The sequence below is a fragment of the Suncus etruscus genome, chromosome 1 (assembly GCF_024139225.1).
Source record: "Suncus etruscus isolate mSunEtr1 chromosome 1, mSunEtr1.pri.cur, whole genome shotgun sequence".
NCBI lineage: Eukaryota > Metazoa > Chordata > Mammalia > Eulipotyphla > Soricidae > Suncus > Suncus etruscus.
The window spans coordinates 162193966-162208695 of NC_064848.1; positions in this window are offsets into that span (position 1 = coordinate 162193966).

A 14730-nucleotide genomic window follows, 5' to 3' on the forward strand; every position below is an offset into this window, starting at 1 on the left:
TAGCAACCAGGTTGCCTAGCAACCTGGGGCCTGTAATTATCAGAGACTCTTAGCAACTGGAGGGATTGCAACAGGCAACCCTGGACCCAGTCTACCTGTCCTGCAGGACCACACTCAGGATCCTGAGAGTCAATATGAGAAAAGTAAGTAAAGAGAGAGAGAGAGAGAGAGAGAGACAGAGACAGAGACAGAGAGAGACAGAGACAGAGAGAGGCAGAGAGAGACAGAGAGAGGGAGAGACAGAGAGAGAGACAGAGAGAGGGAGAGACAGAGAGAGAGACAGAGAGACAGAGAGAGACAGAGAGAGACAGAGAGAAAGTGAGAGAGAGAGAATTGAATGAAAGAGCAAAATGTCAAAGATTGGAGTTCTGATTTTACATCCCAGCCGCTGGGTCTAACCACCTCATCAGTTTCCTGATATACTAAATGATCGTTATATCATTATAAAATTATCAGATGTGAGGATCTATGTGGAAGAGGTTTTTGTTTTTTGTTTTGTTTTTTTTTTTTAGTTTTTTTTGGGCCACACCCGGCGGTGCTCAGGGGTTACTCCTAACTGTCTGCTCAGAAATAGCTCCTGGCAGGCACGGGGGACCATATGGGACACCGGGATTCGAACCAACCACCTTTGGTCCTGGATCAGCTGCTTGCAAGGCAAACACCGCTGTGCTATCTTCCCGGCCCCACGTTTTAATATGAATGTTGCTATTTCCCTCTCTCCTCTTACCACAATACTCAACTACTCTATTGACATTCCAACTGCCACTATCAAAGTCAAAGGTTCCTTGCACTTCACTATCAACATTGCCACCAGTGATACTTCCAGCACATATGGCTATTGTACCACTTTGGCCTACAGTCATCTTCTGCTGACAAAGACAAGTTCCAGCTCTTTACCATGGGACATAACTTTATCATCATAACTTTCTATTCACCTCCAAGCACTTGCTCAAACCCAAATTTCCTCACTTGCTCTTAAAAAAAAACTAAGGCACACATGTGCTCTCTGGGTGCATGAACATGGTCCCGTATGCACAGTTCACCTACATTTCCCCTCTAGAAATGTGGGCTTTCCTACTTTCTTTTTTTTTTTAATCATAATATTTTATTTTCTTAATATTGTTACATTCTCTTGGGATATTTTAGGTATATAATCATGTCGTCTATGACCATAAAATCAGATGGTGTTTTATCTTCTTATCAGTTGAATTAACTACAAAATGAATTAACTCCTTCATTCAACATAATAAGCAAAAAACTAATAGTTCATGATTTTCAGAGAAATAAATGTAGTATTTTTCCATCTATTTTGATGGTTTCTCTTTATTTCATTACATTTTTATCAGTTTTTCTCTGATATTTTTTCTACTTTCATTTGAATCTTATTATAAATAGCTGCTGGGGGGCCAGAGAGATAGCATGGAGGTAAGGCGTTTGCCTTTCATGCAGAAGGTCATTGGTTTGAATCCCAGCATTTCATATGGTCCCCCGAGCCTGCCAGGAGTGATTTCTGGGTGTGGGGCTTTCCTACTTTCATGCTAGGTTGTGTACCGAGGCTCTCTCTACCATTGGAGAAACCCATGTTCTCTCTTGGGTGTGTTACTCTCTTTCTTATTCTCTCTTTCCCCTTCCTCAATATCTTTGAATAAAGCCTGTTTTTACTTTAAAAAAATAAAAGATAAACATTTAATTTAAAGGCTTGAGAAGTGGCTATTAATCATCTATTTCATAGACTAAGGGGGTAGCAGATTTAAAATAAAAACTACTGAAAGGCCTATAGTCTTGAAAAGAGATTTGAAATTAAATCTGACTCCAAAACCCAAGTTCTTTGAATGTAAAGCCCAAGATCCATTGCCACCCCTTGGAAGGTTCCCAAAAATGTAATTCTCTGGTTCCTCACATTAAAGCAATTTCATTTTTGTCCCAAGTCACTTCACCTTTTCTACAGCTCAGCCAAAGGCCACTATTCTGTTTTTGTGAAGCTTGAAAATCTGTCACCAGCAAGTGCATTTGCCTAGCACCCAAAAATGTAAAATACATCAGAACTAAGGGTATAGCAAGACTATGTCCAGAGAAGTTTGACCCATCTTATTTTGTCCTGTGATTCATGGTATATAACTTTAGAAATATGAATCCATAGACTACTAAAAAGACTCAGTTATTGGCCTAGAGGGATGGCTTCAGAGTTTGGAGTGTATGCTTTAAGTACCCTTTTAAGTACCTTTAAGTACCCTTTAAGTACCTCTTTAAGTACCCTTAGTTTGAGAACCTGAGCACCTCAATGGGAGTAGCCACAAGTACCACCAGATGTGTATCCCAAACAAAAGCAAATCAAAACCCCAGTTATCTAAGCTTTAGTGCTATAAAACATTTTATTAACATCTTTCATCAAATGGGTTATTCTAAAATTTAAGTTTATATAGGCTGGATAGACTGTGATGGAGGAATACTGGTACTTTTTATTGTAGATTAGTAGCATTGTATCCCTAAAACATACTTAGTCTTGTCAAACACTCTTACCTGATGAGAGAAGGAAGAAATAACTTTTTTTTTTAAAGAAAACAGTTGTGGGGGATAAAAAAAAAAAAAGAAAATAGTTTGAAGAGAAGATTCACTTTAAGCACTCAGGCCCTGAGACCTCTGCTGCTGTCTCTTCATCCCTAAAATTAAACTCTATGACATTCTCTGCTAAGTAGCCTCATTATCAAAGGAGAAGAGTGACAGAAACCAACCAGGAGTCTGGTGCAGCCAAGGGAAAGCAAGCATCTCAATACATGAGTTTCCCTAGACATTGTATGTTGAGAGCCAACATATTACCTGTGGAAGCCCAGCTGCTTTTTTACCTAAGATTTCTATGATTTTCAGATGTGTGAGCAGGAACAGTAACTCTCTGGTCCCTCCCATCAAACATGATGGGTGTCTGCAAGGCCATCCCTCAGCCTCCTTCTGTGTTTCACCTCCAGTTCTAATCATTTGCTTCCCTTGGCCATTTCAGGTCTGCATATGAGCAAGAATAGGGACCCTCCTATCAACCCTCGTTTTACCAAACCATGCAGATGTGTTCTTCAATAAATTTAAGACATTTTGGGGCAGAGAGATAGCATGAAGGTAAGGTGTTTGCCTTCCATGCAGAAGGTTGGTGGTTCGAATCCCGGCATCCCATATGGTCCCCTGTGCCTGCCAGGAGCAATTTCTGAGCATAGAGCCAGGAGTAACACCTGAGCGCTGCTGGTTGTGATAAAAAAAATTTTTAAGACATTTCAATTTATATCATATAGTTCCAGGCAGATTGGATCTCACACTTATTTCTCTTAGAAAATATACAGCTCAAAACCCAGCTGAACAAACCAATGAACTAGTTTGCAATATTTTTTATTTTCTTTTTTTATTGTAAACCAATGGTTCATCAATTTCTTTTTTTATTTATTTATAAAATTTATTATTAAGGTACACATTTGCATTTAATATGTCTTACAAGTAATGCAGTTATAGGTACAGTTAGCATTTTCAAATATTATTACAAATAATAGCATTGTACTAAAGTGGACTTTCATTTGTGGAAGTACAACTTAAAAATAAATCACTAGAAGTAAAACTGTTATACCAAAGAATAAATACACATACAATTTTCAGAGATTCTGTCAAATATGCCTTATATCTGCATTATTTCATCATCTTCTCCTACTAGTAAGATATGTTTCTGCTTCATAAAATCTTCACACTATTGAATTTTTTCTTCCTTTGAACTAGATTATAGTTAACTGTTTAAATAAGATTTCTTTTTTTCTTCTTTATTTGAACATCTTGATTACATAAATTATTGTGATTAGGTTTCAGACATGTAAAGAACACCCCCTTCACCAATGCAACATTCCCACCACCAATGTCCCCAATCTCCCTCCATCCCACCCCACCTCCACCTGTACTCCAGACAGGCTTTCCAGTTCCCTCATTCATTCACTTGATTATGGTAGTTCTCTGTGTAGTTATTTCTATAGCTATACTCACCACTCTTTGTGGTGAGCTTCATGGAGTGAGCTGGTGTTCCAGCCCTCCTCTCATTATCTCTGAGGATTGTTACAAAAATGACTTTTATTTTTCTTAAAACCCATAGATGAGTGAGACTATTCTGCGTCTCTCTCTCACTCTGACTTATTTCGCTTAGCATGATAGATTACATGTACATCCATGTATAGGAAAATTTCATGACTTCATCTCTCCTGACGGCTGCATAATATTCCATTGTGTATATGTAGCACAGTTTCTTTAGCCATTCGTCTGTTGAAGGGCATCTTGGTTGTTTCCAGAGCCTGGCTATTGTGAATAGTGCTGCAATAAATATAGGTGTGAGGAAGGGGTTTTTGTATTGTATTCTTGTGTTCTTCGGGTATATCCCTAGGAGTGGAATAGCTGGGTTGAATGGGAGCTCAATTTTCAGATTTTGAAGGAATCTCCATATCGCTTTCCATAGAGGCTGTACTAGGCAGCATTCCCACCAGCAGTGGATAAGAGTTCCTTTCTCTCCACATCCCCGCCAGAACTGATTGTTCTCATTCTTTGTGATGTGCACCGATCTCTGTGGTGTGAGGTGGTATCTCATCATTGTTTTGATTTGCATCTCCCTGATGATTAGTGACGAGGAGCATTTTTTCATGTGCCTTTTGGCCATTTGTATTTCTTTTTTATCAAAGTGTCTGTTCATTTCTTCTCCCCATTTTTTGATGGAATTAGATGTTTTTTCCTTGTAAAGTTCTGTCAGTGCCCTGTATATTCTGGATATTAGCCCCTTATCTGAAGGGTGTTGGGTGAATAGTTTCTCCCACTCAGTGGCTGACTCTTGTATCCTGGGCACTATTTCTTTTGAGGTGCAAAAGCTTCTCAGTTTAATGTATTCCCATCTGTTGATCTCTGCTTCCACTTGTTTCGAAAGTGCAGTTTCCTCCCTGAAGATGCCTTTAGTCTCAATGTCATGGAGTGTTTTACCGACGTGTTGTTCTATATAACTTATGGTATCCGGTCTGATATCAAGTCTTTAATCCATTTGAATTTTACCTTCATACATGATGTTAACTGGGGGTCTATGTTCGCTTTTTTGCAAGTGGCTAACCAGTTCTGCCAGCACCACTTGTTGAAGAGATTTTCCCTGCTCCATTTAGGATTTCTTGCTCCTTTGTCAAAAATTAGGTAATTGTATGTCTGGGGAATGTTCTCTGAGAACTCAAGCCTATTCCACTGATATGAGGGTCTGTCTTTATTCCAATACCATGCTGTTTTGATAACTATTGCTTTGTAGTACAGTTTAAAGTTGGGGGAAAGTAATGCCTCCCATTTTCCTTTTCCCTAGGAGTGCTTTAGCTATTCGAGGGTGTTTATTGTTCCAGATGAACTTCATAAGTGTTTGATCCACTTCTTTGAAGAATGTCATGGGTATTTTTAAGGGGATCGCATTAAGTCTGTATAATGCTTTGGGGAGTATTGCCATTTTAATGATGTTAATCCTGCCAATCCATGAGCAGGGTATGTGTTTCCATTTCCATGTGTCCTCTATTATTTCTTGGAGCAGGGCTTTATAGTTTTCTTTGTATAGGTCCTTCACGTCTTTGGTCAAGTTGAGTTTGGGTGGCACTATTGTGAATGGGATTGCCTTCCTGACTTCCATCTCTTCCCTATCATTATTGGTGTATAAAAAGGCCATTGATTTCTGTAGGTTGATTTTGTAGCCTGCCACCTTGCTATATGAATCTATTGTTTCTAGAAGCTTTTTGGTAGAGTCTTTAGGGTTTTCTAAGTAGAGTATCATGTCGTCTGCAAACAATGAGAGCTTGACTTCTTCCTTTCCTATCTGGATTCTCTTGATATCTTTTTTTTTTTTTTTTTTTGCCTGATAGCTATAGCAAGAACTTCCAGTACTATGTTGAAGAGGAGTGGTGAGAGTGGACAGCCTTGTCTTGTACCATAATTTAGAGAACAGGCTTTTAGTTTTTCTCCATTGAGGATAATATTTGCCATTGGCTTGTGGTAGATGGCTTCAACTAGATTGAGAAAGCTTCCTTCCATTCCCATCTTGCTGAGAGTTTTGATCAAGAATGGGTGTTGGACCTTATCAAATGCTTTCTCTGCATCTATTAATATGATCATGTGATTTTTATTTTTCTTGTTGTTGATGTTGTATGTGATGTTAATAGATTTACGGATGTTAAGCCATCCTTGCATTCCTGGGATGAAACCTACTTGGCCATAGTGTATGATCTTCTTGATGATACATTGGATTTTGTTGAAGATCTTTGCATCAGCATTCATCAGGGATATTGGTCTGTAATTTTCTTTTTTGGTAACATCTCTGTCTGGTTTTGGTATCAAGGTGATGTTGGCTTCATAAAAGCTGTTTGGGAGTATTCCCGTTTTTTCAATTTTATGGAAGAGCTTGGCTAGGATTGGTAGTAGATCCTCTTGAAAGATTTGAAAAAATTTATTAGGACCTGGGCTTTTCTTTTTGGGCAGATGTTTGATTACAGTTTCAATTTCTTCAGTAGCGATGGGGGTGTGATGCTACATCCTCCTTACTTAAATGTGGAAGGTTATAAGTGTCCAAGAATTTTTCCATTTCTTCTAGGTTCTCATGTTTTGTAGCATAAAGTTTCTCAAAGTAGTCTCTGATTACCCTTTGGATCTCTGCAATTTCTGTCGTGTTCTTCCCCCTTTTTAATTTCTAATACAGGTTATCAGATTTCTCTCTCTCTTTTTTTGTGAGTTTTGCCAATGGTCTATCAATCTTGTTTATTTTTTCAAAGAACCAACTTCTGCTTTCGTTGATCTTTCGGATTGTTTTTTGGTTTTCCACTTCATTGAGTTCTGCTTTCAGCTTTGTTATTTCCTTCTGTCTCCCTATTTTTGGTTCCTTTTGTTGGTCATTTTCTAATTTTTTGAGCTGCGTCATTAAGTTATTCAGGTATGCTCCTTCTTCCTTCCTGATGTGTGCTTGTAGAGCTATAAATTTTCCTCTCAGGACCGCTTTTGCTGTGTCCCATAGATTCTGGCAGTTTGTGTCTTCATTATCATTTATTTCCGGGAAAATTTTGATTTCCTTTTTGATTTCATCTCGGACCTACTGGTTGTTCAGAAGCAGGGTGTTTAATTTCCAATTATTAGTTTTTCTTCTGTGTGGCTTTGTAGTTCACATTTAATTTCAGAGCCTTGTGGTCAGCAAAGGTAGCCTGCAAGATTTCTATCCTCTTGATTTTATGGAGGTATGTTTTATGTGTCAGCATGTAGTCTACTCTGAAGAATGACCCATGTACATTGGAAAAGAACGTGTATCCAGGTTTTTTGGGATGGAGTGCCCTGTATATATCTACTAGTCATCTTTCTTCCATAACTCTTTTCAGGGCTAGTATGTTTTTGTTGGGTTTCAGTCTGGTTGACCTATCAAGTGTTGATAGGGCCATGTTGAAGTCTCACACAATGATTGTGTTATTATTGATTTCTTCTTTCAGATTTGTCAGTAATTGTATTAGATAATTTGCTGGTCTCTCATTGGGTGCATATATGTTTAATAGTCTGATTTCTTCCTGTTGCACATATCCCTTGATTAGTACATAGTGTCCATCTTTGTCCCTTACCACTTTTCTGAGTATAAAGTTAGTGTCATCAGATATTAATATGGCCACCCCAGCTTTTTTGAGGGTGTTGTTTGCTTGGATGATTTTCCTCCAGCCTTTGATTTTGAGTCTATGTTTGTTCTGACTATTCAGATGTGTTTCTTGTAGGTAGCAGAAGGTTGGATTCATCCTTTTGACCCATTTTGCCACTCTGTGTCTTTTAATTGGTGAATTTAGTCCATTGACATTGAGGGAGATGATTGTCATAGGATTTAATGTCATCTTTATAGATAAGTTTGCTGTGTTTGTTGGTCTTTCTTGTCTTAGAGTAGACCTGTCAGTTTTTCCTTTAAGGCTGGTTTATCATCTGTGAAGTTTCTGAGCTGTTGTTTATCCATGAAGCTATGTATTCTTCCTCTAAACCTGAACGTGAGTCGGGCTGGGTGCAGTATTCTTGGTGAGGCATTCATTTCATTCAGTCTTGTCACAATATCCCACCACTGTCTTCTGGCCTTGAGAGTTTCTTGTGACATGTCTGCTGTAAGTCTTAGGGATCCTCCTTTGAATGTAATTTCCCTTTTTGATCTTGCTGCTTTTAGTATTCTATCTCTATCTATGGGATTTGTCATTGTAACAAGGATATGTCTTGGGGTGTTTTTCTTTGGGTCTCTTTTAGCTGGTACTCTTTGGGCATGCAGGATTTGATTGCATATAGTCTTTAACTCTGGGAGTATCTCTTTGATGATGTCTTTGACAGTTGATTCTTCCTGGAGATCTCCTTCCTGGGCTTCTGGGACTCCAATGATTCTTATGTTGTTTCTGTTGAGTTTATCAAAGACTTCTATTTTCATCTGTTCATGTGCCTTGAGTACTTTTTCCATTGCCTGTTCGTTTGTCTTAAGGTTCTTTTCCAATCTCTTCTGCTGTGTTGAGTTTTTCGGCATCACATCATCCAGTACTCCGATTCTCTCCTCAGCTGCTGATACCCTGTTGGCGAGGCTATCCATTGAGGTTTTCAGTTGAGCAACTGTGTTTTTCAGATCTGTTATTTCAGTTTGGAGTTTCTGATTTCTGTCTTTGTGTTCTCTTCAGATCGATCTATGCTTTTTTGAGTTCTATGAACATATTTCATATTTCTATTCTAAACTCCTTATCTGAAAGGTTAATCAGGTGGTTGGAACTTATTAGGTCATCCGAGCTTTCGTCTTCATTCTCTGTGGATCGTGTTTGCCTGTGAGGTTTCCCCATTGTCATGCTTGTGGTGTGGTTTTTCCTGCATGTTGTGGTGGGGTTCATTGGTTAGAAAGAGTGTGCAGCCGCTCTTCTGCTGCCTCTAGTTGACAGTCCTCAGAGTGAACAAAGACACAGCAGGGCAGAGCTTCCACAGGCCAGAGACCTCAGCTTATTGGACAGCGACCCCCGCAGCCAGAATGTACTCACTCAGCCACTTCAAAATGCAGTTTTTTTGGGGGGGTGCGCTCCCTAGGCCTCTGAGGAAACCTTCAGGGATTCAGAAGCACAGGCACAGGCAGACAGACGTAGAAGTTTCCCCTGAAGTCCTCAGAGTGAACAAAGCACAGCAGGGCAGAGCGACCCCCCGCAGCCAGAATGTACTCACTCAGCCACTTTAAAATCAGTTTGCAATATTTTTATCATACTTATATAACCTCTCTTGTTTAGAAAAATAACCTCTAAAGCAGATATACCTCTAGCCACCTTTTATATAAACATCTCATTAGATCGCTTTCTTAAATAGCCTGAAACTTGAGCATTCCAACCCATTAAATGCAAAAAACAATGGGGAAACTAAGGAAGACACCTACAGTTAAGGATGTGGAGAGAAAGCCTGGCAAATTTCCAAGTCCACCAAAATGCCTTATAGATGAGGACCCAAAATCAACACGTAATGTTTAGCAATAGAAATAAAGGAGTCACTAGCCTGAGAAATTAAAAAATGTATAGGTGAACAACTCAACCAACTCAAAGAAGAACTCTTTTAGAAGAGGATAGGATGCATACAAATGGAACTGAAGTAACTAAAAAAAAAAAAAAAACACATGTTTGCAAGCCATAATAGTAGAAGTACACAAGTGGAGAATCACATAGACAAACTTGAAGACAAATTACAAGCCAACAGTGATAAAGAAGTCAAAAAAGAAAGGACAAAGTAAACATTGGAAGAAAATTTAAGGTACTTAATGAACAAAGACAAAAGAAATAATATCCGAATTATAGGAATAACAGAAGGGGAAGAACAAGTAGTGAGAGAGATAATAGTTGAGAACTTTCCCACTCTCTGGAAAGTGGCTGCTGTACAAACCAAGAGGCAAAAAGAGTGCCCAACAAAATAGGTCCCAAAAGAACAACACCAAAACATATAGTAATTCAAATGGCAAAAAAAAAAAACCAAACAAAGAAATAAATGGACTTTTTAAAGCAGAGAGAATAAAAACCTCAAATATAAAGAAAAGACCATAAGTATCAAACCATATCCTCCATTTGAAACAATGCAAGCAAGAAAAGAGTGAAATGACATATTCAAACTGCTAAATTGCCCCCACCATAATGAGGAATTTTAATATTTCTAGAGGAGGATCATCAGAAGACCTGTTAAGATGTCATCTCCTTAGTGTGGATTGATAATTTGAAAAACTCCCAAAGACTATTTCACCAGTAGGTCCACTGGGCATTCCCCCCCCCCCCAATGTGGACGGCTAGACAAAATTCCTGAGAAATATCTTACAATGAGATTCATGTTGTGGTACTGACATTCTGCTTCCTTTATAAGAAGCATTTAATTGGCCTATAGATGAATCTCCCTTCTGCTGTGTGTTTATAGTAAAACATTTTACTTCCTAATGTAAGGATTTTTACAAGCAAATATAGCCTGATTAATAATTTCTCTTTACCTGGAAAACTCAGCATGAAAAACAGTTTCTTTCCTCTTTGCCTTTGATATGCTATAGCAGTTTGTAACAGAAAGGATTACTTTGCTTTAGGGACTTCCCCTAGATACTCTGAATACTTGTTAACTAATTTACACTCCAATAAATGGTTGGCCAGGATGTACCATTGTGCTGTCCAAAGTTTTACCAGGTATAAAATCTGCATTTCTTTTAGATATAGTCTTTTTCTTTCACCTGCCCCTTATATACAAAAAATCTCTTCCTGCAGAAATAGGAAACCTGACAGGGAAACTTAGCTCCTTGCCTACCCCCAAATTTATATCCGAAGATAGCCAGACAGGATCTGCTTTGAGATATTAAAATTAAGCTTCTCCTTATTAACTCAGGATTCTTTCTTTTTTGTTTTGTTTTGTTTTGCTTTTTGTTTTTGGGCCACACCTGGCGATGCTCAGGGGTTACTCCTGGCTCTCTACTCAGAAATCACTCCTGGCAGGCACGGGGGACCATATGGGATACCGGGATTCAAACCACCAATGGGGTACCGGGATTCGAACCACCATTGGTCCTGGGTCAGCGCTTGCAAGGCAAACATGCTACCGCTGTGCTATCTCTCCAGTCCCAGGAATCTTACTTGATATAGTCTTTTTTCACCAGGCCTGCTTATCCCCCTAGCCAGAGGAATTGTTATGTAAATCAAACAAGGCTATTGTTAATGTTTCTATGTACTAGAAAATATCTGTGCTTTGTTAATCTGACCATTCTTCTCATACCTGTGACTAGAAGTTTATCTCATATATACCTGTCTCACACATTAAAAATTAGAACACATTGGGGCCGGAGAGGTGGCATTAGAGGTAAGGTGTCTGCCTTGCAAGCACTAGATATGCTATTTTTCCAGAAATCTGTTCAAAAAAAAAAAAAACCAACAGCAAAGGAACCCAAACATAAGCAGAAGAAAAGGATTAATAAAAAAACAGAACAGAAATCAACAATATAGAAACAAAGAAAACAATACAAAGAAATAATGAAATTAGGAGCTGGTTTTATTTTTTGAAAGAATAAACAAGATAGACAAACTGCTGGCAAGACTCACAGTAATAAAATGAAAAAATATTCAAATAAGTAAGATTATAAATGAAAAGGGAGAGATTACAACAGAACTCCAAGAAATACAGGACATCATGAGAATTTATTATGAACAACTGTACACAGTTAAGCTTGAGAACCTAGAAAAATAAACAGATTTCTGGAAAAAATATATCTAGGATATACAAAGTACTCACAAAGGTTAACTCCACAAAACCTAAAATCCCCTCAAAAAATGGAAAAAGGAAATGAATGGGCAATCTCAGAGGAAGACCAACAGATGGCCAACAGACACATTAAAGAAATCGAAATTAAAACAACAATGAAATACCATCTTACACCAATGAGGATGGCACAAAATTCTCTTGGGACCATGAAGAAAATCTTTGGGTTTAGACAACTTAGTATGGTTGAAGTCTATAGTTGGTCTTATGGCAGAATGCTTCATGAGTAGGTTCTCTTTGTTTTTAGGCCAAAGGTTTTTCCTTTCTATTTTCCCCAATTTTGTTGTGCCTGTGCAAAAAAAACTGCAACCCCCTTTATTTTTTCTTTTATATTTTTTAAATAGGGGCTCCCACCTTTTTCATAGAACCATGGAACATGGGTTACTTTGTTTTTCCTCATATTTCTTCATTTTTCTATAAAATTAAGAAGAAAAGAAAAATGAAAGGATGGGTGCCAGGGACCAAGTGGTGTCAGGTGCATTGGTGGAGAAAAAAAAAGGACAGAACTAAATATCCAAGCCAAAGTCAACAATAATAGAATCAAGAGACCTAAACTTTAACCATCTAAACTTAAATGGACCTGTTATACTATCAGACCAGGGAGCAAAGTGTTGTGGTATAGGATGTAGTTTGGAAACATTGGTGGAGGGAGGGCGACATGGGTGGTGGGAATGGCCCTGATTCACTGTATATCTGAAATTCAACTATGAAGAACTTTGTAGATCACAATGACTTCAATAAAAAGTAACTTTTAGGGGCCGGAGAGGTGGCGCTAGAAGTAAGGTGTCTGCCTTGCAAGTGCTAGCATAGGAAGGACCACGGTTCTATCCCCCCACCATCCCATATGGTCCCCCCAAGCCAGGAGCAATTTCTGAGCACGTAGCCAGGAGTAACCCCTGAGCATCAAACGGGTGATGACCAAAAACCAAAAAAAAAAAAAAAAAAGTAAAATTTAAAAAAGATTTCTGTGATAAATTACAAACATGCTTATTCCCCCTATGGTTCCATCAGAAAGATACCTGGTGGCCTGTGCTACCCTTCTGCCTACACACACACATCTGCACATACACATCATTTTACATATGGACAAGCAAATTATGTACCACTAATCAAGACAAGGATCTGAGCATATAAACTTTCTTAGGGGGCGGCATGGTATCTTTTATGGTACCCAGGGCCACTCCTGGGGGTTATGGGGAACCAGGCGGTGTCATGGATTGTCCCTAGAACACCTGTATATAAAGCTTTCCGATCATTGAAGCCATCTTTCAGACCCATATAAACATTTTAAACATAAGATCTTCCTCCAATGCAGCTCCAGGAACACACAAGTGCAAAATGACTATTGTTCCTGTCTTGGAGGGGGGCAGGAAAGTTCTACCTGGCACACTGAATCTCGTGTAATTTGCAGCACCATAAATGTAATTAGCAACATCATATATATAATTAGAGGATATTATGCTGAGTGAAATCTGAAGGAAAGGACAGCTATGGAATGATATCTCTTGTATGTGGGACTTAAAGATGCACAACAAGGTAGCAATGAAGGTCCAAAAGCAACATAATGACCACACAATTGAGTTGAAAGTGGTAAGGCAAAAGGAATGGCAGAGTGTTTGAGAGAGAGGAGGCAAGCACATTGGTGATGGGTTTGGTGTTGGAATTATGTGCAAGCAAAACCATTATTAATAGCACTGTAAGCCACAGAATCTCAATTTTTTTAAAAAATATTTTAAAGAAAGACAGACTATGATACAGTGTATTAAGCCCAGACCATCTTTCAGTGATTAAAGGTCCACAAGAAATGAGATAAATTAATCTATGCAGAGAGTGAGAGACATAGTGCAATGAGTAAGGCACTTGGCTTGCAAGTGATTGACACAGGTTCTATCTCTGGCACCCCATATGGTGACCCACAGCTGTTCGAAGTGATCTCTAAGCAGAGTCAGGAGTGCAAAAATAAACAAACCAAAGTTTAAAAATACATGGGAATACAAACCCCGAGGAGCACTCAGGCCAGCCTAGATCCTCTGTGAGGCTAGAGTCCACCTAGAAAAGACAAGAAGACAGAGCACACGCATGGGACAGTGGCCCTACAAGGGAAAGAGAGGCAGTGTTCTGAGAGCCAGAGTGGAAACTGGCTCTTTTCCCAGGTCGGTTAGTCATTTCTCTGGGCTTTACCACCACTACCACACAGTTTCCTCTTTAAAGTATCCATGAAAAGGCAGTGGAGAGATATCATAATAAACACTTTATTATGCAACATCTCTTAAGTATCTTTCTAGTGTCTTCATTTAAAGAGCTTGACAAAAAAAATCAAATGCTTATAGGAAACTCAAGTACTACTTGGTCCTACCATTTTGGAGAGAGGAACAAATTCACAGTTTCTAGGAAAGCTGGAAGTGCACATACTTTACCTTCCAACTCTTTCGCCTCTAGATGATGACATACCAAAGAACAAGAATTGGAAAACTTTTTCTGTAGAGAGCCAGAACATAAATATTTTAGATGTTCAAACTGTTCTCTGTCATAATCCCTCAATGTTGCCCTTTTGATGAAAGCAGCTAAGACAATACTTGAGTGAAAGCCTGTATCTATGTTCTAATAAATGTATCAATAGACACTGAAACTTGAATGTCACATCATTTTAATGTACCACAATTTTTTAGGCACTGTGATTTATAATATCGTTAATACACTAATGTGTCCACTTCTCTACACTAATGCCTCAGAGCCCTCCCAACCACCCCTTTACCCCTACCCTGTCCTTGGTAAGCTCAGTTCTGTAGACCAGTTTTCAGGACATGTTGCCTCTGACCATTTGTTATTTTCCCTCATAGCTCTCTTCATATCCCACATGTAAGAGAGATTATTCTGTTTCTCCCTTTGCTTCTGACTTACTTCACTCAGCATGAT